Raw genomic sequence first — 6,760 nt, forward strand, 5'->3', positions numbered from 1 at the left:
GTCTTGCAGACTTGGGTTTGTCTCTCCCTTTCTCTCTTACTCATAGCCATATCCCCAGCACCAGAGGAACACATGGCTCCCAGTGGGGTTCCTTAATTATTTCTTGAATGACTGTTGAAAGGATAAAGGTGTCACTTCTGCCTCATACAGATTATTCACCTGTGCTATGACTTGCTCTCTAGCTGTGTTGGTTGCTTTTCAGAAGCCATGGATGCACTTCTTTTGAAGTATAGGCTCTGTTTTTTTTAAACCTTTTTATTGCAAAATAATGTCAAACTTAGAGAAAGTGTTTAAGTAGAGTACAGAAAGAACTCTTGTATACCTTTTACCCCAATCCGTCAGAAGTCATTTACTATACACTAACATTGTGATATCCTGAAAAGCTTCATACGCCTGATCGGGTGAGACATTCTTTTCGATGTGCTGAAAGTTCAGTCTGTCAATTGCATTTATATTTTGAGACTCTATTTACCAAACCTAAAGGGATAGTGGCACAGAAATCTAGATAGTTAGCCAAGGAAGATGTACTGGTTTCTCTTTCTTTGGTAGCAAAGTACCCCCATCCCTACCCCCATCTCAGACATAAGATTTTGGGGCAGTTTCCTAACTTTGTGTTATATGCTCCTGGCATTTGTCAGTGGTCCAGTTCTGCTTCTTCCTTGGTGTATTTGCTTCCCTATCACCCCGTCTGAGCCTCTCTTCTCCCCCAGCTCCTTTCTCTTCTTCTGGCAGAGTCATGGGATGTACGAGGTAACAAGCAGACAGAATAATGAGAAAACAATGGACACATTTATTTTATTATTATTATTTTTAAAGATTTTATTTTTAGGTAATCTCTATACCCAATATGGAGCTTGAACTCACAGCCCAGAGATCAAGAGTCACATGCTGTATGGACAGAAGCAGTCAGGTGCCCTGCAAAAGGACACGATTGATTCCTAAAGCCCCTGGGGAAAGTTGAAATGTCACTGCAGTGATCTTGAAGTTCAGCTGTGCCAGGGGCTGGAAGGCAGCAGAGTGCAGTGAAGAGCTGACATCCAGAGCAGAAAGCAGACCTGTGCTCCGGCTGCCCTGAAGGTGCAGCCGTGGAGTCTGGAGGTCATGGCCATTGGTAGCTCCCTTCTCTGAAGCTAACAGATAGTGTGTCATCATTGCACATTGCCATTGTTGGTTTCACACTATTGACACAGGGGGACCAGCTGCCTCATCACCTACCCTGTGCAGAAACCGCCATTTGCTCTCTCCCGCGTGGGCAAATATTTACTAGTTCTGCAGACATCCAGGTGTATCAGCATGCAGGAGGCAAATGGCAGTGTGGCCAAGTCAGCCTGGGGTCAGACGCCAAGGGGCACAAGGGCTGGGCTTCTCTTTTGCTGCCGTGGTGGTGACAGTAGCAGAAAGGGAGAGAGGCTTGAACTCTTTGGGACTCAGGTCGCTGTTGAAATACTGTTGTCATTTGAGCAATCAGTCTTAAAAATAATCAGTCCTTATGGACTATGAGAAACAAACTGAGGGCTACAGAGGGGAGGGGGGTGGGGGAATGGGATAGACCGGTGATGGGTAGTAAGGAGGGCACATATTGCATGGTGCACTGGGTGTTATACACAACTAATGAATCATCGAGCCTTACATCGAAAACCGGGGATGTACTGTATGGTGACTAACATAATATAATAAAAAATCATTATTAATAAAAAAAAAATAATCAGTCTTGAGAATAATCTTGGTGTCAGGTACAGATTTGTAGACTGTGAATTTCCTCATTGTCAAGATCAAGGCCTAGGAAAGAAAAAAGAAGAAAAAAAAAGGGGGGGGAGGAGAGAGGAGATGAAGAGAGTAGAGAAAAAGGGAAGAAAGGTCTTTGCAGGGGGTGGCTGGCTGAGTGGCTGACTAACATTCCTGGGCCTCAGTGACAGGCAACATGGTTTGCTTTCCTGATCCAATACAGGAATGGTGGGGTCCCATGGAGAGAATCAAACACCCAGATGAAGTGAATTATTAGACCGCTTTTGCAAGCATAAACATACCTTTCAGCAAGTGTCTAGGATCCCGATAAAGCCCAGAGCCTGAAAAGATGTGAGATCAGAAATTAGGAATACATAGGACATGGACTGAACCATGCATTAGGGCAGTCCTTGATTTGTGATCCTCACAGTAATCATGCAAGGGTGGTCCTTTGATCCCCACTGGATAAGAGAGGCTACCTCAGTCAGATGGGCTCAGGGATCTGCCTAAGGTCCCCACAACCAGTAAATCCCACGGCCAGCCATCCATTATTGTTCTGACTCCAAATCCTGTGCTCCTTTCTCCACAGAATCTTTACTGCCACCTAAACCCAGAGAACAACAGATGTGGGCTGGAAACAAATCTAAAAGCAAACAGCACCAGGTTGAGGGAACGCATGGCTGAAGCAGCCCCAGCTGGCAGGTGGCGAGGAGAAGGGACGGGGACCGGGGAAGCCGAGGCGGAGGCTGGCGGGGCCGGCGGGCTCTGGGCTCCCACACAGCCTGCCCCTGCCTGTGAGCAGATGGTGGCACACGTTTCCTCAGATTTCACATCCATTGTTCTGCTTTTATTACAGGGCCTCACTGTCTATTGTGGACGGAAATGAAATTGGTCTGGAATGGCTTCCTCTTCCCACAGTCTTCTTGGTTCCATATTGATAGATGACTTTTAAATGTAATATCCTTACAGATATGAAAATGAAGCTGATCTATCCCCTTAAGAGCCAGAACTGTCAGGGTTTTTTTTTTTTTTTTCTTCTTCTTCTTATTTTAACACCAGACGCCTCGCATTTGCCTCTTCCAGTCCTCCAAGATTGCCTTATTATAGGGTGGTCTGCAAAAGTGACCCATTTCCCTGGGCCACCTGACTGCATCAGTGGCAGACGTATGGTGTCAGTGCTCTTGACGTCGCTTGTCCCCAACCCCAGCCTGCGGCCAGGGGATCGCAGGCTTTGCGAAGGGGGGTGAAGAGGGGCGGGACCCAGTCTCTCCTTGCGCATGTGCTCGCCTTCTCCTGCCGTCTTCCGTGCTGTTTTCTGGAACCCACAGATCTTTCCCCTGCTACCTTCCACATCTCCTAGAAGGCCCATCTCCTGCGGTGTTTCGGGTTTTGATTGGGACTCGGACACCATGCGCTGTTTCTTTTTGTTTTCTTTACCTGCAGCCCGATGGGTCTTTCCGGCCCTGGACGGAGCACGTGGCTATTTGGCTTTTGTCATTGTCTTCCTCTGTCAGTATAATTAGTTATTTTTTGGTGGCCCTAGAAATGTCTGTTTCTAAGATTTTAGAAACTCTATCCCTGAGATTTTCTTTTCATCAAGTTCTTTCTGCTCCTATCTAACACGTATCCAAGCACGCTTTCCTGACACTCCTGCCGATAATGCTTATTTTCCTTCACACCACAAATACTGTTATCTAAATGGCTGTTATTTTCACTGTAGGAAAGTTTTTAGAGGCCCTTTCTTAGGCTAGCTAGCATGCATGACCTCATCTCATCTCAGACAACCCATGAAGTAGATGCTGTGGTCCTCCTGCATTTTACAGATGGGGAAACCAGATCTGAGATGTGCCCAATAATTTACTTGCATCCCACAGCTGGTGGCGGGCCACACTGGGATGGGGGCTGAGCCTGTCCTCTGAGAAGCCTGGCGGCTGCCAGGGACCTTCCCCTTAGAGCCCGTGGGACCTCTGTGAGTGCACCCACTGGAGTTGCCTAGAAGAGCCCTCCCATCCATGCCAAGGACTTCAATTCCCACCTTAAGGACCACTGATTTCATAAACAAATTCCATCACTGTCTCCTTGGCTTCCATCACGAAATTAAATTCCTTTCCTTTGGCAAAAATGCAATCGAGGAGCTGACCCATCTGAAATGATTACTTCACCTTCTATTTTAAGAAATTGTTTGGAAAAATTATTTGCCTGAAAGATTCTCTTTGCTTCTTAAAAGGCCTATTCTTTGTCGCCCTGAAGCACCTTTTCACGACAAGAACATAACCACCCCGTGTCATATTTGGGACATTTGAATTGGAACAGAATTTTTACACTGTTTATCATCTGGTGAGGGTTTTAAGGGGAAAGTGTCAACATAAATTTGGAATTTCCTGACTCTTGCAGATTTGAGTTATAATCTTGACATGACTAGAAAGGAAATCTTAAAAAAATATTTCAGACTGTTTTATTGTGGAAATGTCCCCAAACATTTTCATCCCATTTTCCCAGAGAAACCTGACAGTTTGGGGAGGGGGGAAGGGGGGGAGAGAACAAAACCCAACGCCACATCCTTGAACTCTTTTGTGTGTTTAGAACAATGTCCAGTTAAAATCAAACAATATTGCTGCTAAATACGTCTAAAATAGTCCTTGGTAAGTGCTCCTGCCTAATGGAAGAGCTCTGTGGGAAGGGCCGTGTGTCTAAATGATGAGGCAGGGGCCTCTCTGAAGCCCGGGCCCAGGGCTCAGCACCGAGGCGGCTAGGCATAGCCAGATATAGTATCTTTCCAATAACCCTGTCATCAGCTCATTTACTGCCTGGGACTTTAAATCTCCATCTGAGTGCACAGTGAATACCATCACTGCACCCAAGTGGAAAACAAAACCCCCCGGCAAGGACTGGGGGTGGGTAAGGCTCATAAAGGAGAAGTCATGAAGTCTGGCTTTCTGGCCAGATTTCCTCTGGAAGGTGAGGTGTGGCCGGCACTGTGTGTGTGGACCGCCCGGGAGGGGACACACACCCTGCCTTCAGACGGCAGGACCTCAGCCTGGCCTGCAGCCAAGGAGCCAGACGCCAGGCCCCGGCTCTCAGCAGTGGGAGCGGTCGCTGTGCCTGGTTATACAATGGTATTATCTCAAGCCAACCACGGCTGCAGAAACTCGCAATGCTTCCTGTCCTTGCACTGCAGCACAAACTGTCCGATTTCCAACAGCTTTCGGACACACTCACTGGCACTCGGTCGCCAAGCTCGGTACATAAATGTCTAAAGCCACTTCTTCCTTGGGAATTGCCGACGCTGCAGTGCTGTAATCCATTGTATTTTTATCCTCTCTGGAAGGACTTGCAGGATCATGAGTCACATGGGGAAAGGGATTAACTCTCAAAACATGTATGTAATGTAGGCAGACGCCTGGAACTTCTTATAGTAGGGGAAGTACAGGAGGATTAAAGTCCTGAAAGTAGTATTAATACCATGGACAACACAATTTATTCATGGTGGCCCATCGTCTCACTCTCCTTTCCATTTTTGAATCCCTGGGCTCTTCTTGGACAAGGACAGTGAGGGGACTGTAACAGAAGAGCAAAATCTGGGTGACTGTGATGGGGAGAGCTTCCTTTTAATGTCTTGTAATTACCTTCCACATATTTTGGCTGAATTTGCTCTAAGTGGTTACAGTACTCTTGAACACAGAGTTCGAGATGAAATTATAAAAACTTAAAATCCATTAAACCCTGGTACTACCCATGTGTCAAAAAGGACCAGGAAAACTTGTGTTTTTTTTCTTTTTCTTTTTTAAAAAAATTTTGTTTGGTCTTCTTGGCTTTGGAATACTGCAGTGAGGTTACTAAATATGTGACCAGGTCTTTCAAATGACAGCCTATGCCAGAAATTTGAGAACTTTTAGCAACCTGCTCCCAGAAATCAGGGGTTTAAGGCAACAGTTACCAGAAATGCTCTTAAACCTTCTGCTTCCAGGTCAGGAAGTTTTTGGCAGGTCGTGGACTTTGGACGGGCTGGGCTACTTAAGGAGTGTTGGCCCAGGCCGGCTTTGGAGAGGAGCGGTGCCCTCTGCTCTGTGCTTACCGATAATCTGTGCTATTGCCACAAAACCCAGTTGCAGTCGATCTGGACACCAGGAGCTCCAAGTCATGTGCCAGAGAGATTTTCTTCCTCATTTATGCACGACGATCCTTCTCTCTGGTCCTTGTTTTTGTGGAAACAGGCGGGGTTTTTTGGCCAGGTCTCAGCAAGGTTCTGGGTATGTTTAACAACCGACAGCATACAGCCCTGATGGGAGGCATTCATCATGGTCTTTAATGAGATGGGCCTAGAAATATAGAATTTTTTAAACTATGAAATGTTTCAAGCATCTAGAAAAATATAGGGAATCATAAAATAAATGTTCATGTACTCACCAACCAACTTTGATGACATCTGAACATTTTGTGATATTTACTTCAGAATTTATTTATATATTTTTAAAAAGATTTATTTATTTGAGAGAGAAAAAGAGCACAGATATTGGGGGTTGGGGGCAGAAGGAGAGAATCTCTGTGGGATCCCTGCTCAGTGTGGAGCCTGCCTTGGGGCTCTATCTCACAACCCAGGAGATTGTGACCTGAGCCAGAACCAAGAGCAGGTCGCTTAACCATCTGAGCCACCCAGGCGCCCCCAGCGTTTTCTTTTAAAGAGTGAGGATCACTGGGTTTCCTCTCCCACCTCCTTCCCCTCTCTGCATGGGAGTGATTGCTGTCTGAACTCTGGTGTTTATTGTCCCCCTGCATGCAGCATGGATGTTCTTCAAGCATCCACCGCGTGTAAGGGTTGGTATCTCTTCTTGATGAGTCAGTATGAGTTTTCAATGTTTTGAATACCTTGCCTGCATGTTAGCAAACATACGTTTGTATGGACAATATGTACAGTGTGTACTACTGCTTTGCATGTTCTAAAAGTTGAATATACATGGTGTTATAATGTGCCTAACCTTTTGGATAAGTTTTCTTGAGTTGTAGTTCACATACCATACAATTCATCTTTTTCAAG

The 6,760-nt window shown here is 45.9% G+C and overlaps 1 long non-coding RNA gene across 1 annotated transcript; it reads right to left on the reverse strand.

Annotated features, from left to right (window-relative positions):
• Positions 1 to 1,728: 1,728 nt before the first annotated feature.
• Positions 1,729 to 6,040, reverse strand: LOC103677432. The gene is made up of 3 exons (XR_572399.1): positions 5,801 to 6,040; positions 2,028 to 2,066; positions 1,729 to 1,779 (listed from the first exon to the last, which is right to left on the reverse strand). It is a non-coding gene; the product is annotated as an uncharacterized LOC103677432 (long non-coding RNA).
• Between the last annotated feature and the right edge of the window lie 720 nt (positions 6,041 to 6,760).

This window comes from Ursus maritimus, unplaced genomic scaffold (genome assembly GCF_017311325.1).
Source record: "Ursus maritimus isolate PB19 unplaced genomic scaffold, ASM1731132v1 scaffold_9, whole genome shotgun sequence".
In the NCBI taxonomy this organism is placed as follows: domain Eukaryota; kingdom Metazoa; phylum Chordata; class Mammalia; order Carnivora; family Ursidae; genus Ursus; species Ursus maritimus.